The sequence below is a fragment of the Crocuta crocuta genome, unplaced genomic scaffold (genome assembly GCF_008692635.1).
Source record: "Crocuta crocuta isolate KB4526 unplaced genomic scaffold, BGI_CrCroc_1.0 scaffold16, whole genome shotgun sequence".
NCBI classification, from domain to species: Eukaryota; Metazoa; Chordata; class Mammalia; order Carnivora; family Hyaenidae; genus Crocuta; species Crocuta crocuta.
This window is the reverse complement of record NW_027531893.1, coordinates 10,032,421-10,056,145: the sequence shown is the minus strand read 5'-3', so window position 1 is coordinate 10,056,145 and position 23,725 is coordinate 10,032,421. Positions and strand designations below refer to the sequence as shown.

The 23,725-nt window shown below is 48.2% G+C and overlaps 1 protein-coding gene across 1 annotated transcript in view; it reads left to right on the top strand.

Annotated features, from left to right (window-relative positions):
* The window catches only part of CPPED1 (calcineurin like phosphoesterase domain containing 1), a 102,365-nt gene that overhangs the window by 18,068 nt on the left and 60,572 nt on the right, over positions 1–23,725 (top strand). The gene's annotated exons all lie outside the window — the stretch shown is intronic.

Here is a 23,725-nt window from a genome sequence, read left to right as displayed (position 1 = left end):
GGAGGGAGTATCCTTGAACATCAGAAAACACATGCTCATTTTATATTTAGAATTTGGCGAGATTAATCACAGTAATTAGGCAGAGCTACAGTTCTGATGATCTGAACTTACTATGAAAAATGGAACAGATTCCCATGCGCCCCCTCATTTCCAGGGGACAAACTTGAACTGCTTCCAGATACCACATCCATAAATGTGATCCTGTCTTGTTCCCCTTCTTACGCTTTAATTTCTCCTCTATTTGTTAGTGCTTTTTCATTTGCAAGTGACAGAAGTCTAACTTAAACTGGATTATTATTATTTTTTTTTATTAAAATTTTTAATGTTTTTATTTATTTTTGAAAGAAAGAGCAGGAGTGAGTGGGGAGGGTCAGAGAGAGAGGGAGACAGAATCCGAAGCAGGCTCCAGGCTCCACGCTGTCAGCACAGAGCCCGACGCGGGGCTTGAACCCACAAACTGTGAGATCATGATGTGAGCCAGAATTGGATGCTTAACCAACTGAGCCACCCGGGCACCCCTATTTTTTTAAATTAAAGATACGTGTTCTTTTATGGGACTGTAAAGTCCAGGGGCCTATCTGGGCTTCAGGTATGGCTGGATCCAGAAGCTTAGAGGCTGTGATCAGGACTTGGTCTCTTGCTCAGGCCTGCTTTCCTCTGGGTTGATTGCATTTTTCGGCAGGCTGCCTCTAGGTAGTGTCTCCTGGGAGCTCCTACCAAAGACCACGACTCAAAGAAAGTGTCTTATTCTTGGTGGTCCAGTCAAAGTCCCAAACTGACACTCATCCTTCATCCTGCTCTTGAGGCCCCTCGAAGCCAGGGTGTGGACTCATTTCCATTGCAGCAAATGTGGTCTGAAGAGCAGGATGGTTCCCCTCAAGAACAGTGAGCTAGAATGTAAAAACAACAGATGCCTTCTAGAACTCTCTTGCATTTTTGGTTCTTCCTCTGATACCTTCTCTCCCAGGCAAGAATAAAGCCCAGGGAGCAAGTATAAGCAGGTGGAACTGCCGCCTGCCCGTCAGAGAGGTAGAGTGGACTCCCATGGCCACTCTTAGTGGCTCGGTGGTCTCTGCTCTTGGAGCAGCGGTGGCCTGAAGGCCATTCCAGAAAACACTCCAGTGGCCGCACATGTTGGCTTTAGCCAATACTGTCTTGTGAACCAGGGCTCTGGGTCCTGCTGTGTTTTCCGGTGCCTTTACAAGCCGAGGCTCGCTATGGTAGCTTGGGTGCATTCATTTTTCAAGGTTCACTTGGCTGGCAGCCTGCCTTTCCAGAACAGACCCAAAGTAAAGATGTAAGAACAGAAAAAGAGCTTCCCAGAATCACTCTCCCCAAAGTCCAATGACTGTAAGGAGCAGGAGAACCCTCAGAACTTCCCCTTATTCTCTGTTTACACGTATTTTATGCAGAGTCATGAATGTGGACATGCCCATGGCATTGGGTTCTACCGAGTGGAACCCAGGGTGATCACCCGCAGAGAATCCGCCAGCCCTGCTGTTGGGCTTCTACAAAGGCGGCAAGGTGGGAAAGAAGGAACATAAAGCAGTGGATAGAGACCTGAGCTAGGGCCGGCGCCAGCCCCACACTTGCCGTTGATGTGCTGGGTACACCTGGACAGTCCCCTTACCTTCTCAGAGCCGCCATTTCAGAGCCCAGTGGTGCAGTAAGCGTTCAAAACGTCCACCTTCTGGGGCTGCACCGTACAGGGACAGGTGCGGGTGGCGGACATCTCAGCAGCTTGGGGCAGATGCACATTCACACTCGGCCACCCTTGGTGACTGTAGGATGTCCCAGTTTCTTTCTTTCTTTCTTTTTAATGTTTGTTTATTCTTGACATAAAGAGAGAGAGTGTGTGTTAGCAGGAGAGGGGCAGAGAGAGAGGGAGACACAGAATCTGAAGCAGGCTCCAGGCTCTGAGCTGTCAGCACAGAGCCCAGTGCAGGGCTCGAACCCACTTACCACGAGATCATGACCTGAGCCGAAGTTGGATGCTTAACCAGCTGAGCCACCCAGGTGCCCCTGAGTGCCCCAGTTTCTAAAGGAGTTAGAAATCATAGTAGGACTCAGAGGTCGACAAGGTAAAACCAGGGTAATCTGCCAGTCGGCCAGATTCATGCTATTTCCTGAAGGTCTGATTTGCTGTTAGCTGGGTGCTTTGGAATCATTTGGCCCAGTGTGCCCTGTAGCTTCAGCTAGGTCTCTCACTCTGGACCGTCCAGGGAGCAAACTTCTGCTTTTACTGGACACTTGAAGGTCACATTCCAGTTCTACTATTTTTATGTCCAGCGGTTTCTTTCCTTTGAAAATAGAAATGTTATAGGGACTCTCTAGAATTATATAACATGTTTTTGTAGATGTTTACTGACTTGTTCTCAATTACATTAATGCATTCAGTCATATTTCAAAATAAGACTTAAAATAAAAGCTCTCCATGCAATTTCACTGCTGCTTCAATAAAATGTACCGAGCATAGTAAATTAACAGATACAGTTTTTATGCTCAACTTTTCCCGTTGGTCAGAAGGCCTTGTAAATGTGAACTGGCAATCTTTTGAAGACATATTTTTTATTCATTGTGACCCGAGGAGAATTTGTAACTGTTCTGAAGGGTTGGACTGTTTTGGGTGGTTGTAACTGAGCCAGTGGAGAGACTGTAACTGTTTTGAATATTGTGGTCTGAGATTAAACAGAACGTTTTAAAGCTAGTTACCATTTTTTAATATGCAATTAGTGGCTTCCTCCTCATTTAGCTCATAGGCAGGAGCAGACACTAGAAAAGTAATTATTTGCTTTGACTGCTTAGCACATTGTTAATTATCAGATGCATATATTAATAGGCAAATAAAATCAGAAAGCATACTTTTAATTCTACTATAAATAATATCTTGGGCCAAGTAGTTTTAAGTTCAAACTGGAGAAAAAGAACTTTATGAATAATGCTCTTTCTAATGAAAGTCATAATGCACTTTTCCATTATAAATATTCATCGTGGGGCGCCTGGCTGGCTCAGTCGGTTGAGTGTCTGACTTCTGCTCAGGTCATGATCTTGCGGTTCATGGGTTCGAGCCCCACCTCGGGTTCTGTGTTGACAGCTTGGAGCCGGGAGCCTGCTTCCGACTCCGTGCTTCCTTCTCTCTCTGCCCCTCCTCCGCTCATGCTCTGTCTCTCTGTGTCTCTCAAAACTGAATAAATGTTTAAAAAATTAAAAAAAAATAAAGATTCATCGTAATATTTGTTCACCTACAAGTACTTGGCTTGTGCATGCTGAGTGCCGGTTGCGGTGCCGGGTGCTGTGGATATAGTGGTTGGAGATGAGCGAGTGGCCCTGCCATGGAGCGCAGAGCCTGATGTGATGAAGGAAGCGCAAGGGCAGGGACGGTTCCAGGGCCTGCAGGGAAAGCCTGAGAAATGCAGGACAAAGTCCAGTTAGTTTTGAAACACGTGTTTTCATCCTGCAGATGTCTTTCTGGTTACCTGGGTATTTTCTTATTTGACGAAGCTTCTCTGTGGGATAAACCACATTATCTGTAGCAGATGGGGATTTGTGCAGGTATTGAGACCATTGATTTCCAGTCCTTCTTGTTGAAGCCCAGGGTTACTTTGTTTGGTCTCCCTGACGTGGAGGCTCCGACTCCATGGTACTGTCCGTGGGAACCTTGGTCAGCCCTGGCAGTCATGTGAGGAGTTGACAGATGGGAATGCGATGATGCCATTAGAGTACAAGGGGTCCTTTCAGCCTGTAGAACAGTTTGTTATGAGTGTGTGTGTGTCTGGCCTGTTGATTAAAAATTGGCCACAATGAAATAAAACAGATAGTGTGGGACAAATTCTTCCCTGGATATAAAGGCTCCTTGAAGAGTTCTTTGTGTGTGGACCTCTGCTTTGGGCAGCTGTTACATGATTTCGTATCCATGAATGATTCGGCCTCTGGAAGTCCTGTTACGTAAAGCAAGGCAAGCCTGCATTAGCCTTGATCCAGTACGAGGTGTGTGAGTTTCCAATGGCTTCTGTGACAAACTACTGCAAGCTTAGTGGCTTGGAACAACACAGACTGATTTGCCTACAGTCTTGGAGGTCAGAAGTCCAGAGTGGGGCAGCAGGGCTGTGGCCTTCAACGGGTTCCAGCTTCTAGAGGCTGGTCACCTTTCTTGGGTCATGGCTGCTCCCTCCTGTCTTCAAAGCCAGCAGCATAGCGTCTTCTCTCTTCTCTGACCTTTGATTCATCCTCTTATCTTCTATTTACTTATTTTTTTTTTTTTTTGATTTGAGAGAGAAAGGGAGAGAGTGAGCGGGGGAGGGCAGAGAAAGAGAGGATCTTAAGCCTCAATCTTCTACCCTCTGATCATGACCTGAGCTGAAATCAAGAGTCGGATGCTCAACCGACTGAGCCAGCCAGGTGCCCCCATATTGTCTCCCTTAAACCTACCTTCCTGCTTCTTTCTTATAAACACCCTTGTGGTTATTGGCCTACTCCAGTAACCCAGGATAGCTTCTCCGTCTCAAGATCTTTATCACATCTGCAAATTCCCTTTTTACCCTTCAAGATAGCATATTCACAGGTTCCTAGGATTGGGACATGGATGTCTTTGGAGGCCATTATTCAGCCTACCACAGATGACATGGGATGCGGTTCAGGGTATATGCGAGGAACAGCGCTGCTAGCTCACCTACCCATTGTAGTCACGAAAAGAGTGTGTCATTGTTATTTCCATTTGAACCGGTGGTCAGAACTGGCTCAGAGTAGTTAAGTACTTTTCCTGGGGTCACTCAGCTTATAAGTGGTGGAGTCAGGAACTAACTCCGGCCCAGCAGTGTTCAAACCTCGTACCCTTCACAGTGCAGCCCCCCTGCACAAAGGGTGGCCCCAGGATAGCAATCAAGAGCTTGTTTGAAATGTAGAATTTCTGCCCCACCCAGATCTGATGAGACAGAATCGGCATTTTTGATAAGAGCCCCAGGTCTTATTGCTTACGGACAATTCCGTTTGAGAAGCACCTGCTGGACGAATATGTACCAGGCCCCGTGTTTTTTGCATTAGGTACAAATTTCGTGTGTCCACTGGTGGCCTGTGGGCGTTCCCTTCAACTGTTACAGATAATGGTGCTTCACCAGGGGACCGTCACTCCAGGCTGCCCAGGCTCAGCCTTCCCAGGGAGATGTTGTAAGTTTGCGGCTCTTGTTTTGCTCTCTGAACAACAGCTTGAACAACTACAACAAAACAGAACTTGTCCAGAACATTCAGGAAAACAGCCACCCATATATGCTTGAAAAGGACCTTTATGTGGAATGGTCGGGAGAGCGAGGACAGGTTCCTTAATTTGGGTCACGTCCATGTGCATAATCGCTTATCTGCTATTCCAAAGTCCAGAAAGCTCTGAAAACTAAGAGTTTTTCTCAAGTTTGAAAACTAACTCAATTGGCAGCAAAACTGACCTGAGCTGACATGGGGATATTTATAGTCTTTCTTTATCCTACTTAGTGGGAATATTCATGTGTTTTGCCAGCAGAATATTACCATGCTCCATTAGGGGGTGTTGCCCGAGACCCAGCTCCAGGGGTTATTCAGTATGTGCCCCACACTCAGTAGTGCTGTTTTTAAAGTTCGCAGAACTCCAACCGTCAAAGCAGATCTGGCCCCTCGGGTTTAGATAAGAGCACACGGATCTGCAATATTGATAATTTTGGATTTATGGTTGAAGAAGCCTTTCATCACTAGAAACCCAAGGCTTTTTCCATCCCTCCAATTGAAACTTCTCCTGAGGTGACTTCTGCACACCCACTGCACGGCGGCTGCATTTTAGTTTCAAAGTTAAAATGATCCCAGGCATCTCCTGTTTGAATTTTGGGCACCATTTATGAAAATGGAACTGCGTTCAGAAATGACTCTGACAAATTGAAGGAGAGGATGTGTGCACCGAGGTGATGTTTGCTATAGGTAAGCGCAGACTAATCCACTTAGGTGGAAAAGTCTTAACTTCAAGGCAGAGAAGGGCTGGGCGTCTGCAGATATGGCTGTAAAGGGCCGGGAAGTAAAGGAATGTGCGCAGAGTGGTGGTTAGGAATGGGGAGATGTTGTGGGAATGTAAAGTAGAATTGCTGGTACACAGGATTGTGGTTTTTCTGAAAAGACCCAAGTGAAACCTGAGAAAGGATTTTTCATCCAGTTTGGTAGCCCCTTGCCTTAAATGAGATGTGACCAGGTAGGCCAAGGTCCAGATAGGAGTCACCGTGGCCGAACGACCCTCGAGACACCTTCCCCACTTGGAGATTCCTAATTCTGTGATGAAGGGATACGGTTGGGAAAGGAAGCCACCGAGCAAAGATGAAGTGCTTTGGTGCGCTGGGCTTCAGGCACAGAGCAAGCCGTGTGCCCTTCCTTTGTTCACGTAATCCAGGAGGGTTGGTATTCATTCTCCCCCAGCTGGGCAGGCACCAAACACATGAACATAATTCTGGTGCAAGACAGACTATGATAAGCAGAGCCTCAGAGGCCTTGAGAAACAAAGCGAAGATTAAGGCTCTGGCCAGGAAGAGAGGCCTTAGCACATCCCTGCAGCCTCTATGAGTTCACCTTCCTCCGAGCTTCATCCTGAGTTCCTCCAGGGCAGTGGGGGGTGGGCTTGTGTTGGCTGTGTTTTCACCCCCCACGCAACGCTTTGGAGCGTGGCAAAGGCATTCGCTGAATGCAGGTCAGAGGAATCACTCCGTGTTTCCCGTAATGCTTAACAAGTGGCCAGCAAATGGGAGGCACCCGGGACAAGTTTCTGAATTAAATGAAAACTCAATTCATTTATTACCAGGTCTCTCCCTGAGTGCTCACTTTGCACAGGCAGTGTTCTGAGTGCTTGTGAATAAAACAGACAAAAGTCCTTGCTTGACCTAGAAATAAGGGGCACATGGAAAGATGACATTCTTTTTTTTCCCCCTTGTCACTCTGATCTTTTGTAGTATACAAACTTGGGTTCATACAAATCTGCATTCTTACTGTTTCATTAGACTATTAAATGCTATAACTGATATGTGAATATGATCCCTTTGTAAAGATTTAGCATCTATGTCTAGAGTAAACTGTGTAACCTCACCCAAGCCCTGCCCTTGGGGTCCCCATATGTAAGTAACCTTGTCTTATAAATGTCATTATTCTGTGCACATTGTTCTGTGACTTCTTTTTTCTCCTTCTGTCTACTCAGAAAATCCTTTTATGTTGCTATGTAGAGGTTTATATCAGGCTTTTAATAAGGGCATTGCCTTCCATGGATGAGATCTTGTAATTGGTTAATCCTCTCCCCTGGTCAGAACTAGGAGTGATAATCTCCTATTGGAGCTGATCTAAAGAGCGCTGCCATCGGACATGCTTGAAGTCAGATGATTGGCCGGGTTTGGGGTCTGCTGTGGCATTTTGCATGACGTGAACACCAGCCAGTTTGCTGCGTGCTTCCCCAAAGGACATCTCTCAGGGATTGACCCACACGTCCATGTGATCTCTTCTGTGCCACCAGCATCTAAGTCCCTGTCATGCAAGTGCCTGCACTGCTCACCCCGCCATCACAATTCAGAAAGTTTCCATTGAACCAACACCCTCTTGTCCCGTCACAGTAGGATTTCTTGCTGTTGTTGAAAAGCTCGGTTACCTTCTGTTGTTTTCGTCACCTGTGTGATTAGCCCTGCATTTTTCATTTTAAGTGCCTACTCCAGGATCCAGGAAATGCCAGGATTTGAAGACACTTTACCATACCGCTTACCAGCCAGCAACATGAAGGGTTACACGAGTGCAGCACAGTGCTGTGCCTGGGATCGGGGATCCCCAGACCCTGGAGTGGGTGGGGCTGTGAGCCTCCACCTGCCCTTCCGGCAGGTTGTGGGTGGTGAATGCCGAGCCCTGGTAACCTGAGCAATCAGCCAGCCCCGAGGCTCCTTAGGTCCTTCACATCCATTATGAGCCTGTTAAAGCATGTAGGCAATCAGCGACAATACCTTCCTTCTGTCAAGGCTGATTGAAAGTGGTTTGAACTAATTTACCTAATATTACTAATTAGGGAGCTTGGAGCATTACTTGAAAAGTTGTTTCTGATTAGGTGTGTGATCAGCAGCAGCCTTGCTGGCACCCGTGACTGTCTCTTCCCCCAGGGGCGTGCCACATGGCCTCTCCGCAGAGGGGCCGTGCTCGCTGCAGGCCGTGTCAACTCTCTGTCCCCTGTCAGGGCATCGTAACCTGGTTTGTGCCCTGAGTCCCTCTGGTAGGGTGGCAGACCACCTCTGGACCACCACTCAGAATGATGTGTTGAAGTGCATAAAATAAAACGCATAGGATTCCAGAGGAAACCAGTCATGCTAAAATACGCTTCTCAAAATACTTTTATATTATTCTGTAACGTCAAATGTGTACTCCGTTGTTGATGTATTACACAACACAGTCTAACAGCAGGGCCACTGACTCCCGTGATGTCAAAGTGGTGCCGAGCTTCCACGATGCCACGCCGTGTGTACAGCAGCTGTCGTGGGATGTGAAAAATCCTCGTGGCTTCTGTTGGTGACAGTCACAGGAGCCTCAGTGAGACCTCTGTGATTTTCCGTGTAACTTAACAGTAGGAGGACATGCTAAACATCAGAGGTTAGTGAAGTGCAGTTTTTTTTTTTTCCCATGTAGGTTCCCAGATCCCCGTGGGCCCCTGATTCAGAGCCCTTGTCCGTGTGCACATATGGACCGCCTGTGGTTTGCCGGCTGGCGCCGCCTCTTCCCAGTCAACTTGTGGATATTTTAATCCACCAAGTATAAACCCAGTGGCAGAAACTCTCCCTTTAATTAAAGGCTAAAAGGCTTCTTAATTATGGCTACGGAAATGTGGATGTGATTATTCAGTGAAAAGGCATGACTGGAGCCGAGTAAGAGGAGCTACTGAACAATTGCCTTTTGATTAAGGGGAGAAGAATGTCTGTATTCTTTCTCTCTGGTTTCCAGTGTTTGGATCAAAAACTTAAAATTGAGAAAGCCTGGTTGGTTTGTTGGTCGCATGAAGCGTTTGGGAAGGCTAAAAATGAACAGAAGCACACAAGGAAGAAACAGAAGTAAGAAACAACCAGTCAGGACCAAGGAAAATAAAAGTTCATGTGTGAAGTCAAGAGTAGAGGAAGGGGAGGCCGAAACAAATAGGCAGATCTTAAGCGCCATTGTGGTTGATAAGGTGGTGGTTTAGCCGGAGGGAATAAAGACGGTTGTCAAAGAAATAAAATCAAACCCGTATCTAAGGGGGACACAGCTTTTTCTAGAAGGTCTTAGATTTGAAAGAAAGATTCTATGAGGATTGCTTTCTGGGGCACTAAGTAATGTCATGTCTGACACGGGGACTGCTGGAGTCCAGTTTCTTACTACATTTTTTTTTAATGTTTTATTTATTTCTGAGAGAGAGAGAGACACAGCATGAGCAAGGGAGGGTCGGAGAGAGAGGGAGACACAGAATCTGAAACAGGCTCCGGGCTCTGAGCTAGCTGTCAGCACAGAGCCTGATGCGGGGCTCAAACCCACGAACCGTGAGATCATGACCTGAGCCGAAGTCGGACGCTCAACCGAATGAGCCACCCAGGCGCCCCGGGCCTAGTTTCTTAAACTGGCTGTTCAGTCCATTAGTAGGCTTCATCCAGCCAGTGAGCCCCATTAATACTGGGCAACATCCAGTATATCTGCATAGATGTTTTGGGGAGTGGAGTGGGGAGAAGGTCTGTAGCTTTTGTCCGATCCCGCAAGGGCGCCGTGACTCAAAAGGTTAAGGAACCAAGGAGCTGACTGCTCCTGCGTTCAGCTTCTGTCCGAGGACACTTTCTCTGGAGGGGAGGTGAACAGAGGCCATTCATCAGAGAACCTGTGGGGCTGCTCTGGAGCCCACTCCAGCCTCTGCCCTGCCCTGGGGGCTTTCCTGGGGACAGTGGGTGGATGTTGCAGAAGCTTGTGGAATGCCCTGGCAAATGGACCTTGTTGTATGGAACCCGCGTCTTCCGAAGCTCGCACCTAGCTGATTGAAATATTCATACCTCTCCTCTCATTGTTTTCCTGCTCTAAACACTCATTTCCCCGAATTGGGACATTTCACCTCTTTGATGGGCCTATTTTCTGCAACTAAATGAAATACAAAAAAGGAGCATGATCCCAAAGGGGTTCAATTATCAGGTAATTGGTCAAGTGATTAGGATGTGAAATGACAAAAATAACGAGACTTGGAAACGCAGCGCGTTTAAGTGCCAGAACTGCAGAGGCTGCCAGTTTTGTAACCCTCAGAATTTAGAGACTCCCCTGCATGTTTGGAATTCTAGATTGTTCCCTCTAGTTCCTGCATAGTTTATTGGAAAACCATGGTGAGTCCTTTTGAATATATATTATTTGGGTTGTATAAAAAATTTACTATCCCTTCCTTCTTTTATGTATTATTTGGGTGAAATACTGCTGTCGTAATCCATAAATATTCTTGTGAAGAAATTTTATATTGATCTGTAAGGTAGCAACTGTAGAAATTTCACTTGGATAATAGACTTTCTTTCCTTCATCTTTTTTTTTTCTCCCCCGAAAACACATTGAAGCACGTTCCATACCTTACCAAAGCCCCCGATTACGTCGAGCAGTTTATTAATCGTACCCTAAGTCGGTTCATTGTACATATCCAGCACTGAGTTTCAGTAAATGTCTGGGAGCAGCCAGTGTAATAAGCTGTAGCTGTTAGATGCAAAATTAAATGAATTTTGTCTAATAACATGTATAATTTAAAAAGCGGTAGAACCTGATTAAGCTTGATCTGTTGGCGGCGTGGCTCCAAATCACTCCGTGAGCAATGCTTAGTCTTGCAAAGTTTTAGATCCATGAATTTACATACCTCAATTAATTAGGAAAAGATAATGGAAAAGATTCGAGATGGGATTATGGCTCTATAAATTTACTGGCCCTAGATGAAACTAAATGTTTTTAATTGGAAGGAATAAATCATTTTCTTAAGTTTCCACTCAAGGCTGCTTGTGCCGTGCCGTCCCCAGTCCCCATGTCCCCCAGAGTAGTGTCCTCCCGCTCCCCTGGTCTGCTCTGGCCTTGACCGTCGCCCATCCAAGTCGGGTCACTCGACTATAATTCGTCGACTCATTTGTCTGATCAGGCACAGCAGGAAAGTATGGGGGGGTCTGCTTCTGTACCCCATCCAACTTAGCAACAGATAAGCCCAGTGCCTGTATAGCCTCGGGAGGCGTCCAGGCAGGCCAGGGAGGGGGTGGTGAGCAAGAGGCCGCACAAATGGAATAATCCGGTGGCCTTCGTGAGTGCTGGCGGCTGTGAGGGAAGGCGTGTCCATGACTCTGGAGTAGTCTTGGGTAGCCCGCCATGCTCAAGGGTTCAACAGTCACATCAGATCCAAAAAGTATCCGGAAAAATAGTCAGCGCCCCTGCCACCACTGATGTACTTCCCCTCCGAGGATACCGCATTTGTTTTTCATGAAAAATGATACAACGGCAGTAAGCATACATACACGCACGTGTAGTGTTCTGTAAAAAAACAGTATGGGAGGAAAGAAGACCCAGCATTCATTTCTGTTGTTTTCTGTTGTCTTCCATGGCTGGGTGTACAGATGCCCGTTGCTGTTTTCAGCGCAGGAGATACCAGAGTGTGTCATCTGTCCCCGACTGGTGGGCATTTGGCTGTGTCCTGTGTTCTGTCGTGACCAGTACCGTAGGGCCCCTGCTTGAACCCGCACCTCTGTGTACACGTGCAGCTCTTAAGAATATGGCTGTGAAGTCCGCTTGCTTAACTTAAATCCTGGACCCCTTGTTCACCATCCGGATAAACTCGGGCAAATTACCTCCCTCTGGGGCTGAGTTTCCTTGTCTGTAAAATGTAGATGATAACGGTATTTCGCAGGCTTCTCATAAAACTTTAAAAAGTGCTTAGAATGCAGTCTGGAATTTAATACCATCGTACAATAATCACAATTATTCTTGCCAGTGGGTTTTTTTTAAAAATGAGAGCTTGTTATTGAGATATAATTCCCATACCGTATAATTCACCCATTTAAAGTGTACAGTTCAGTGGTTTCATCTATATTCACGGAGCTGTGCAACTGCCACCACCATCCACCTCGGAACGTTTCCATCAATCCCAGAAGAAGCTTTGTACCCGTTAGCAGTCATTTGCTATTTCCCTCCACCCCCGTCCTCACCCATGGCCCTTCTCAACCGCTAGCATCCTCTGAGCCTCTATGGATTTGCCGGCTCTGGACGTTGCATATGAATGGAATCCTGCAGCACGCAGTCCTTTGTGACTGGCGTCTTTCACCGAGCACCGTGTTTTCAAGGTTTGTCCGTGTTGCAGCACATGTCAGTGCTTGCTTGCTTTTCATGTCTGAATAATATTGCGTCATGTGGACGGACCATGTTCTGTTTATCTACCTTTTGTTGTTGGCCTGTGAGATAAATTCTTAGTAGATTGTTGAGTTTTGGAAAGAGCCTGGATGTCCTCGCCCAACGAATGACTAGAGAAGATGTGGTGTATACACATGATGGAATATTACTTGGTGATGAAAAAGAATGAAATCTTGCCATTTGCAACAACGTGGATGGAAATGGAGGTTATTATGCTAAGCAAAATAAGTCAGAGAAAGATAGGATTTCACTCATATGTGGAATTTAACAAAACATGAACATAGGGGAAGGGATGCAAAAATAAGATAAAAGCAGAGCGGGAGATAAACCCTAAGAGACTTTTTTTTTTTTTAATATATTTTTATTTATTTCTAGGAGAGAGAGAGAGACAGCGTGAGTAGGGGAGGGTCAGAGAGAGGGAGATACAGACTCTGAAATAGGCTCCAGGCTCTGAGCTGGCAGTCAGCACAGAGCCCGTCACGGGGCCCGAACCCACGAACCGCGAGATCATGACCTAAGCGAAAGTCGGACGCTTAACCGACTAAGCCACCCAGGCGCCCCAAGAGACTCTTAAATACAGAGAACAAACTGAGGGTTGCTGGAGAGGTATTGGGTGGGGGGATGGGCTAAATGGGCAATGGGCATTCAGGAGGGCACTTGTTGGGATGAGTTCCGGGAATCATATGTAAGTGGTGAATCACTAAATTCTATTCCTGAAGTCATTATTATACTCAACTGTATGTTAACCAACTTGGATTTAAATTTAAAAATACATATAAGGACACTCAGGTGGCTCAGTTGATTGAGTTTCTGACTTTGGATCAGGTCATGATCTCACGGTTCATGAGTTCAGGCCCCGTGCCGGGCTCTGTGCTGACAGCTCAGAGCCTGGAGCCTGCTTTGGACTCTGTGTCTACCTGTCTCTCTGCCCCTCCCTTGCTTGTGCACATGCTCTCTGTCTCTCATGAATTAATAAACATTTATATATATATATATATAATGTATTTCAAAAAGAAGTAGATTATTGAATCAAATGGTAATACTAAGAAAAGTGAGCCTTTGTCCTAATATGTGGTACAATGAGTACATTTTAGTATTTTTATCCTATTCCTAAACAGTATCCCTGGTGACCCACAAAATCAAATTTGCTGTCTTCTATGAATGAACCTCACTCCCACTCTGAAAAAGTACAAATAAAGGAGAGGGTGTTTTTAATGCAGAGGTGGAAGTCCAGGGCATGAACGAGAAGGGAGGGTGGACAGTGCCGCTCTCCCTGCCTCAGGTAAGCCCCAGTTCGCCGTCCTGAACAGTCGAGAATCTGTCTCTAAGACTTAACTCTTAACTCTTCACAGTTTTTGTTAAGGATAGTTTGTCTGAAAACATTGGAAACTGAATAGGTTTCACGGAGTTGATATGTAGCCCTCTTTTCTTCTTCCTTTCTCTTCCTCCCTCCCTCCCTCCCTTCCTTCCTTCCATCCATCACTTCAGAAACAGCATTTCCTGGTTCATTCCTTATCGTTAGGTAAACTGAAGTGGCCGCAGACACTGGGAAGAGCTTGTCACCGTAAATAGTAGGACTCGGGGTAGTGGAGAGCCACCAGCAGCTGTGTTATTATGAGGTCATGGTATTCTTTTCCCTTCCTCCGGACGAGCAAACGGCCAGGTGTGATGGCTCTCCCAGCACCGCCCAGCTGGTCATGGGACGCGGGGGCTGAGCCCAGCCCCGTAAGTCAGAGCGCAGGCTCCTGTGACTGGACCTTTGCAGAGCACAGACGTCCTAGAGAGAATGGGATGATGGGCCAAGGCTGCATGAGAACTAGGGGAAGGTGGGTGGGGGACGAGTGCTCCTGACTTGAATGTGATGACGGCCACCCCTGCGTGGATCTATATCTACAGAATACAAAACGGTCTGTCTCTGTCCATTTAAGGACGAGGCCGCACAGGGCTGTGCGCGTGGAAACAGGCGCCGTTTTTTGGCAGTTCCGGCCATCCTGCGAGCCCCGGGCCGCATCAGCATTATCAGGTTGAGGTTAATAGGATGATATTGTCATGGGAGTTGATTTTCTTTGTTTAATAGACCAGGACAGCGGTACTCAAAGATGTCACATTTTAAAATTTCACTTACCGGTAAATTAAAAATGGTCCCCAGAGTCCAGAACCCAAGGATCTCCAAACCCTTGCCACATACTGTGGGAGCTTTGCAGCAGCTCTGAATGGAAGATAGCTGTGTCTCTTTCTTTTTTAACGTTCACTTATTTTTTAGTTGGGGGGGAGGGGACAGAGGATCCGAAGCAAGCTCTGCACTGACAGCAGAAACCCCATGCAGGGTTCTCAGGGACAGCTTTCTTACTCCTGGTGACCAGGCCTGCTGACAGCCCGCACAAGGACCACTGAGCCCCCAGCAGCAGAAAAAATTTGGCCATTTCATTTCATCCTAGCAGCCCCTAGACTCACCAGTGATGAAGGCCACCATCTTCTTCAGACTCTTAAAGTCACCATGTTAAACTCTGTTCACTCTGAGACACGTCAAGATGTTTCTACCTGTGAAAGGCAGATTTAATCAATTATTTAGAAAAGACAGAGCCAGATGCTTGTGGTGGATGTTTACGCCTGACCTCCCTGTACCTTTGAGCCCCACTTTTCCTCCGCTGGGAGGCAGAGACCCCCTGCTGTGGCTGAAGCCCGATGCTGATGCCGCGATTCTCTTCCTGGCATCCCTTTGCCACTAGGACTAAGCTTGTGACCCGGTTTCAGCCACTCAGACCCACCTGAAGCAGGTTTTGAAACTTCAGCTACAAACATGGAAGGGGCGGGATCTGTCGTTGGGAGGGGTTCCAGCTACCCCCACATTCCAGGGGCAGCAGCGGGCAGGGTCCTGGCGTTCCTAGTACGTAGCAGGGCCGTCTGCAGTGTCAGAGGGCAGGCTGGGGCTGGGGGCGCATCCAGGCCAGTGTCTCTCTCTGCAAGCATTTTTGCACGTGATTTGAGGTGCTGCCTCTGCCCTTTTAGCCTTACCACCTAGTTCTCCAGCTTTCTTTGAGTCCCAGCGACCTGATAACTAGCCAGAATCACTTGTTTGCAACAAAGAGCCTGACCGATGGGAGCTTACACGCTATTTCTTTTAGGTACTTCCCAGTCACCCCGCTGAGCCCAGTCCCCAGGCCAGCATTCAGTCTGTGCTTCTCCCTGGGCATCTGCCTGGTTCCACTCGCGCCTTACTTTCATCGTGGGAAACCCAAACTCAGTCTCCTCACGGCTTCCTTTCCATCTGGTGCTGTCTCATTGCTCCTTCAATCATAAGGGTGCGAACTTCCTGGATTCATTCTTGAACCGCCTTTCCTGCGCGCCTGCCCCTGCCCAGTGTGGCCCGTCTCCTGTGTCTTCTGTAGCCTTGACTCCCCTCCGTCGTGTTAGCCCCAGACACTCAGGCCAGGACTTTTGCAGCTGCCTGACTGAGCTCTCTACCAACAGTGTGGCCCCTCATCAGATGGTCCACCTCCACTGGGTCATGTGCTCCACCCGTCACCCATGTGGTGTGCTTACAACAGATGGCCTCCGTTTGGCACCCCTCCTTGCCTCCCATCCTGCCGGGTGACTTTGCAGCTCTTCCCGTCGGGAGATGGAGCGTGTTTCTCATGTTCCTTTCACCTCTGGTTTGCAGAGGGGTGGTCGGAGCCAGTGACGAATAGCACAGGCCACAGCGTCCGACTTCCCCACTTGGGTACCAGTCCCAGCTGCAGCCTGTCATGGCCATGTGACCCTGGACCTCCTCTGTAAATGAGGCTAATGATGGTACCTACTTCCAGAGGCTTCTTGGGGGACGAGGCAAGATAAAGAATGTAAAAGGGCTGGTAGAAAATACCATTGAATCCACAGTGCTGGTCACCCCCATCTTCCTTCATCGTCCTGCATCTTTGTTGTTGTCGTTGTCACTGTCCTCCTCATCATCAGCGTGCCTTCCTTTGAAATTCAGCTCCACTTCTGAAACGGGCACCCTCCTACACTGTTGGTGGGAATGCAAACGGGTACAGCCCCTCTGGAAAACAGTGTGGAGGTTCCTTAAAAAATTAACACTAGAACTCCCCTATGACCCAGCAATAGCACTGCTAGGAATTTACCCAAGGGATACAGGAGTGCTGAGGCATAGGAGCACATGTACCCCAGTGTTCATAGCAGCACTCTCCACAATAGCCAAAACATGGAAAGAGCCTAAGTGTCCATCAACGGATGAATGGATCAAGATGTAGTTTATTTATACAATGGAATCCTACATGGCAATGAGAAAGAATGAAATCTGGCCATGTGTAGCAACATGGATGGACCTGGAGGGTGTTATGCTAAGTGAAATAGCCTAACAGGCAGAGAAAGACAGGTACCATATGTTTTCACTCATATGTGGACCAGGAGAAACTTAACAGAGGACCATAGGGGAAGGGAAGGGGAAAAAATAGTTAAGGAGAGGGAGGGAGGCAAACCACAAGAGACTCTTAAATTCTGAGAACAAACTGAGGGTTGATGAGGGGTTGAGGGAGAAGGGAAAGGGGGTGATGGGCATGGAGGAGGGCACTTGTTAGGATGAGCACGGGATGTCATATGGAAACCAACTTGACAATAAACGATATTAAAATAATTAATATATTTTTTAAATGTTTTATTTATTTCTAGGAGAGAGAGACAGCGTGAGCAGGGGAGGGTCAGAGAGAGAGGGAGTCACAGACTGAAACAGGCTCCAGGCTCTGAGCTGGCAGTCAGCACAGAGCCCCACGCGGGGCTCGAACCCACGAACCGCGAGATCATGACCTAATCGAAAGTCGGAAAGTCGGACGCTTAACCGACTAAGCCACCCAGGCGCCCCAAAATAATTAATATTTTTTAAAAAGTGGAAATTCGGCTCCACTTCCTGTCTTTTGAGGACTTTTCCAGAATCCCCAGTTTCTAACGATTCCTTCTACTTCTAAACCCAAGAGTCCGTCTATTTCTTTTCTGTGGTGCTGAGCGCGGTCTGTCATCTGCTGCATTTGTCTGACACCCGCGATCTAGTTAAGAGTCTGGATTTTGGAGTCAGAAGACATGACTAATTAACCCTGTGACTTAGGGCTATTTACTTCATGTCTATAAGCCTCAGACCGTACAGCTGGAAAAACATGAAAATGGAAAGCAATAGCTGTATCAGTGGGCATGTGCGAGGACCAGCTGACATAGTGACTCGGGGACGTTTCGCACAATCCCAGGCACCTGATGAGCAGTGAGCAGGTGTGCTGCCTGCTACAGAGCAGCTGCTTGTATTCCCTCCCAGCTTGGGGACCTCCTGGGGACGGTTATTTTCCTCTTGCATCCCAGAACCTACCATGGTATCAGACACATAGTAGGTTTTCAAAGTATATATGCTTTTTGGAGACAGACAGACCTGAGTTGAAAACGGAGTGTTATATAGGAGCTGTGTGTAGGCAAGTTCCCAGACCTCGCCGAGCCTCTGCTTCCTTAGCTGGAAGCCAGGGGTGGTGACCTCTATGCTCTTGGGTTGTCTGGAGGATGAAACAAGGTCATAAATTATAGGGCCTGTGATGGGCTTGGTGGTGGCCGTGATGGAGTGATGTCCTCACTTGTTTTCCTTTATCCTCACTGGATTCCACACTAGACTTAAGTGACTGTATTCTTCTCTGCCTTTCATGGCCATGTATTTTGCTCTGTTTTAGAGCAACCCTAGCTTCCGACAAATTTATTTGGAAACGGTATTTTCAGCCAAGTGCTCTGACACACCGCCATCTCCTGTAAATAATTACACAGTGTTTTATTTCAGTATCATTTCAAAGCATGCCGGGAGGACCTCTCACCCTTTTTTAAAAGATTGTCACTAGGACTGGTTTGGTAGATCATCTCGAAGGAATGAAGCGTGTCATGGATGCAAAGGGTTATTTACTCATGGTACCTCTGCTGCTAGGACACCCCCCCACTCCATGTGGAATATCTGTGTTTAGGGTCTGGGATTCCATCTATATAATGCCAAGTGCTCAGAGGGAAACCAGTCAAAGTTTTATTTACAAGCATGTCCAAGCCCTTCTAAACAGTTCAGGTAGGCAAACCCTTTAGGAAGACTGCACTGCGTGGGGCTCTTACCATCTGTAGCGATGTGTGTAGCTAGACCGAGGAGTTCAGTGTTATTCCATTAGGGTGCCCACCCAGCCCGCTTCGCCAGGGACCAAACTGGTTTCAGCACTAAGAAGTCTCGCATCCTGGGAAACCCCTTAGTTCTGGACAAGCTGAGCCTGTTGGTCACCCTCAGTGTGCTGTACCCAGGTTGTAGTTTGTGAAGATACACATTGTAACTAAAACTTACAGCAGCGAGACATGGAGAATTGCTGATACACGCCTTAGTGTAAATGCTCACCACCACTCCGTAGGAAGAAACCACCCAACAGGGACCTATTTTGGGAAGGCAGTGTAGTTGAGGTCTGCAAGATTGGTCTCAAAGTTGTAACCTGGGGGCACCTAGGTGGCTCAGTCGGTTAAGCATCTGACTCTTGATCTCGGCTCAGGTCATGACCTCACGGTTTGTGAGATCGAGCCCCTTGTCAGGCTCTGCGCTGACAGTGCGGAGCCTGCTTAGGATCTCTCTCCGCTTCTGTCTCTCAGCCCCTCCTCCACTCTCTCTTGCTCTCTTTCAAAATACATAAATAAGCTTAAATAAAGTAAAGTTGTACCCTAAGCTTCAGCAAACATCCTCTGATTGTTTACTTTTGTCCGATTTATTATTTTGCTGTTTGGCTTTCCTGCTATCACTCAGAGGAGATTGAAGGGTTACTAAATAAATACATCTCTGCTGCTACTTCCCCTGGAATAGCCTGCACAGAGCTGTCAGGTGCAGTGCAATCCATTGCACATCACCCCCCCCACCCCCCGCCCCATTCCAGCCTCTGCCCTTGTGACTTTCCATTCCAAGGGCCCCTGTCTGTCCACAGACTGTCCCTGTGGACAGCGTGCTCCCCAGTCACCCGTCCTGTGGGCACCCTTGTACGTTTCGGAGGCTCTGCAGCTGAACCACCTTCTGCCTCTTTGAGGCAACTTGCAGAGCCCGCTGTGCAATTTAAATATGTCACTCGACCTGGATTTTATTCAAACCACCGCAAACATGTCTTCCACACTGGCTGAAGGTGTCTAGCTGTTTCCATGTGATGAAGCAACAGAGCATGAAGCCATACCATCACATGCATATGAGCCTTCTCAAAAGTATTGATGTCTGGCATAAGAATGATGTAGCATCCGAGCTAGTGGATGCATAAAGAGATATATTGACATGCTTGCAAAAGGGTCACCCTTAGAGAACTTCAGTGGTCAGCCCATGAGGGTCACCGTGACAGTCGTCATAAAAATGATGCCGTCCCTTTGCCAAGAGGCACCCCTCAGAGACAATCGGCCCCATTTGTTGCTGCCTCCCACCTGAGAGAGAGCAAACTGCCACTTGTCCAGAAGCTTCCTGTGCTCAGGAGTTTTATAGTGAGTCTGACCCCAGCCGTGCCTCCTGAACGTTACTGTTTTCTCTAATTTGGTCCACTGTACGGAGAAAAGCTGGCATTCTCCCTCTGGGCCTCTTCCTCCCAGCACTAGACAGGGTCCTGTGAAAATTAGATTTTTATAAATAGACTGCGAAGGATCCTGGAGGACTCTACAGTTTGCCCTCCTGGAGGGCGAGGAATGAGCCTGCACCATGTATCCCCTGCATTTGTATCAGATGTGTGCAGATCAGATTGAGAAGTCGTGGCCCCCCCCACCCCCTGCCGTGTATTGAGAACAGTGCTGTTAGTGTGATGGCTCTTCTGTTAGGACGGGGGCCTCCGTGTGCACCTGTGGATGTGTGTGTGTATGTGCGTGTGCACATGTGTGTGTAATCTCAAACCAACCAGCAGGTGCTTGTGAAAGTTGCTTTGAACTACGAGGGCTTCATCTGGTTTGGGTTTGGCTTGAAAACATCCTGTCAAAATGATCTAGGGACAGAGCCGGTTTTAAAGCCGATGTTTATTATTTCATTTGTCTTCCTGCGGAGTGTGGAAGCTCCCATGGGCGGGTTCAAGGGCCACGGTGCACCTGGGTATGGCTCTCTGTTATTGAGATGCAGGCCGCAGACCAGATATGTCTCTCTGTCCTCTACCTGACAAAACTGTGCCACACGAAGAAATGAAATTTCGGAGCCGGGAATGACGGGCAGCTGGGGAGGAAAGCCGCCCAGGACCCCAGGGAGGTTGCACGCGCTATAGTGAAACGAGCGCGACGAACTTTTCAGGAACCCTGAGCCTCGTTCCTGGCTGTCTTGGGTCATCCCTGTCCACACAGCCCACACAGGAGGAACGGCTGCATTCTCCCCCTTTCCCGGGTCTGTCACCACGTAGGGCTGGATTTCCAGAAGGCTTGACTCTGATGGAATAACTGCAGATGGGGGGAGGTGGGGGGGGCTCCCACTGGGAGTGTGATCCAGGTAAAGGAAGGAAGCACAGACTCCTTGTGAAAAATAGGAGGCATGTTCACATCAGCGCATATAGTAGGGGAGGGGGATTCTGGGGGAAGGGGGGATTTATGAGGATCTTGAGGAAAGGTGATTCTATCATGAGAAATGGAAATCTCGCCAAACTAAGTTAGAAAAGAAAAGTGGCTGGGAGGGGGTGGGACTCAGGAGGATTTCATCAAGCAGGGGAACAGGAGTGCCCTGGAACCTGGAGACGGGCCTGTGGGCACAGACACGGGAAGGGCGGTGGTCACTGACTTCTGCCTTCCCTGGGTCCCCGTGGCCTCCTCTGCTTCATGTTCCCCTCTCTGATGACCAGCGTTCTTGGTGATCCCCGCTCCCCACCTTCATGTTGTCTCCTAGCTCTTCTCCTCGGTGGGATGCGTAGATATCAAATGGTTTGAATTCACACTCCCAGAAGAGAGCATGTGATTGGCTCAGGTGGGGTCCGATGTCTCCTGAAACTGACCAGCCCGTGGCAGGGGCTGGGGTCGCACTGTACAAACAAGGCTCCTGGCGTTCGTCCCTATTGTTGTCTGCGGGCTGGGAGCAGGAATCTTCTGGATAGATTTCTCCCCAAGGAGAGAAGAGGGTTCTTTGGATGCAAGCACCTGAGGGCAGCAGCTGATTTAAGGAGAGAGATGGATTAATTGAAGACATTAGAGGTGGTTCTGGGGACTGAAGGAGAAGCTGAAAAACCNGGGCTGGGGGGCGGGGGGGTGGTGGTGGTGGTTGGGAAGCAGAGCTTCATGCCAGACCCGCCCACAGCCCTGCTGGCCAGGTGTGCCTGTCTCCGCCATGCTTTTTCCTCATGTTGCTCCACGAATCTGTGCCAGGCGGGGGCGTGGGGGGGGTGGTCTGATTGGCCCAGGTGACATGCACAGTCATGCCTCGGCCAGGAGGGGCATATGGTCCCAAGTGACCGTCCCAGTGGAGTCTGAACAACTGGCAACAGTAGTTCTCCAAATCACAGTGGTCGTGCAGCTGCCAGAAAGAGAAATGAATGCAGCGCAGGTAGAATCCAGAGTCCACCGCAGAGGGGGCCGTTCAGAAACAGGATGCAGGCACAGGAAAGCCCTGAGGACGGTCAGGGGATGCACGGAGACCCACTTGGCTGGGTCGGAAGCGAGGGGCGGTGGTAGGGAATGTGCATGGCATCGCCTACCTTTCCCAGGCTGGGAGAACAGCTCTATCTCCTGGCACCGTTTCCCCACCAACCAGAGTGATGTCAGGGAATCTGGCGGCTCAGACAAGCTGCTTCGAAGCCATGGCTGTGTCCTGGCTCATCTGAAGATTCACTGTTCTTCTTCTTGCTGCTCTCGCTCTCCATGCCCGTGCCCACCGAGCTCACTGTGGCTGCCGGCTCATGGCCCACGTGCACATATGGGCTGGAGAGCCACACTCTTCTGGTGTGACTCCATGGATTGGGAGAAATAAGAGGCATTGAGATCGAGGGGGTGGAAAGCACTGAACGAAACTGAAATAGGGGCACCTGGGTGGCTCAGTCGGTTCAGTGTCCGACTTTGGCTCAGGTCATGATCTCTTGATTCGTGGGTTTGAGCCCCGCATTGGGCTCTGTGCTGACAGCTCAGAACCTGGAGCCTGTCTTTAGATTCTGTGTCTCCCTCTTTCTCTGACCCTCCCCTGCTCACGCTGGCTCTCTCTCTCAAAAATAAATGAAACATTAAAAAAAAAAAAAAAAAGAAACTGAAATAAAAGCTGTCCTACATACAGAGACAGATCTCAGTAGGTCATTCTCATCAGATCCAAGTGTTTTCCTTTGTGCTGAACTCTAGTGGGATTTTTGAAAGCACTGGTGTGTATCAGGCTGCTCTAACAGATGACCACAGCCAGGGGGGCTTTTATAATTCGTATTTATTTCTCAGTGGACGTCCAAGATCAAGATGCCAGCAGATCTGATGTGTGGTGAGGGGCTCTTCCTGGTGTGCAGATGGCCTTCTCACCGTTTCCTCACATGGTGCAGAGCAGAGAGAGGAAGCAGGCTATCTTGTACAGCTGAAGGGTGAGAGGGTTTGGAGTTGGAATTGCCACACAGGCAGAATTACATATATACTACATATATATATATAATTTTTCATACCATTACACACAGTCTCACTTCATTTGTTGACCTGCCAGGATAACCCTTGAGTAACTCGTTTTCAGAGTTTAATAAATTTGATCTACTTGACACTGGCAAAATTGACTTCTCTCCACTTACCCAAAGACAACTGTGACTGAATGGAAGGCAGTCAGGGTGAATCCAGTGAGAGCTCTCGGGGCTGAGCAGAGCTTCGCCTTGTGGGTGGCGGAGTGATGGGTGATGCGAGAATTTCTCCTCCAGCAGGGCAGCCCCATCAGACCCGAGCAGCGATGCTCGTCTGTGCTGTACTCTGACATCAGGTGGGTCCCTGAAGAACTGCAGGATGCTCCTCACCAAACTCCAGCTCCAGCCCACGATGCTCTTTCAATAGGGTTTTCTTAGAGAAAGAGGCTTTTCGGAATACTTGAACATCTGTGGTATGCCTGTGCTGCTGTTGTGTTCGAGTTCCTAAACTAGACCCAGCGGATTATGAGAAACCTTTATCTTCAGGGCAAAGCTGCAGAGTGGGAAACACTCAAGACCTTGGATTCTGGCCACACGGTCTGCCAGCTTGGTGACCCGAGGAAGCTTCCTTTTGATTTCTGATTCAGTGTTCTTTGTTGAGTTGTCTCAAAAGGCATTCCTCGTTAATCACAGAGTCTTCAAATCCTTCTGAGGATTAGGTATTGGGCTCCATGTTTTTAAAGTTTGAGATGTTTCAACATTTAGACAAACAGAAAAACCACAGGCACCTG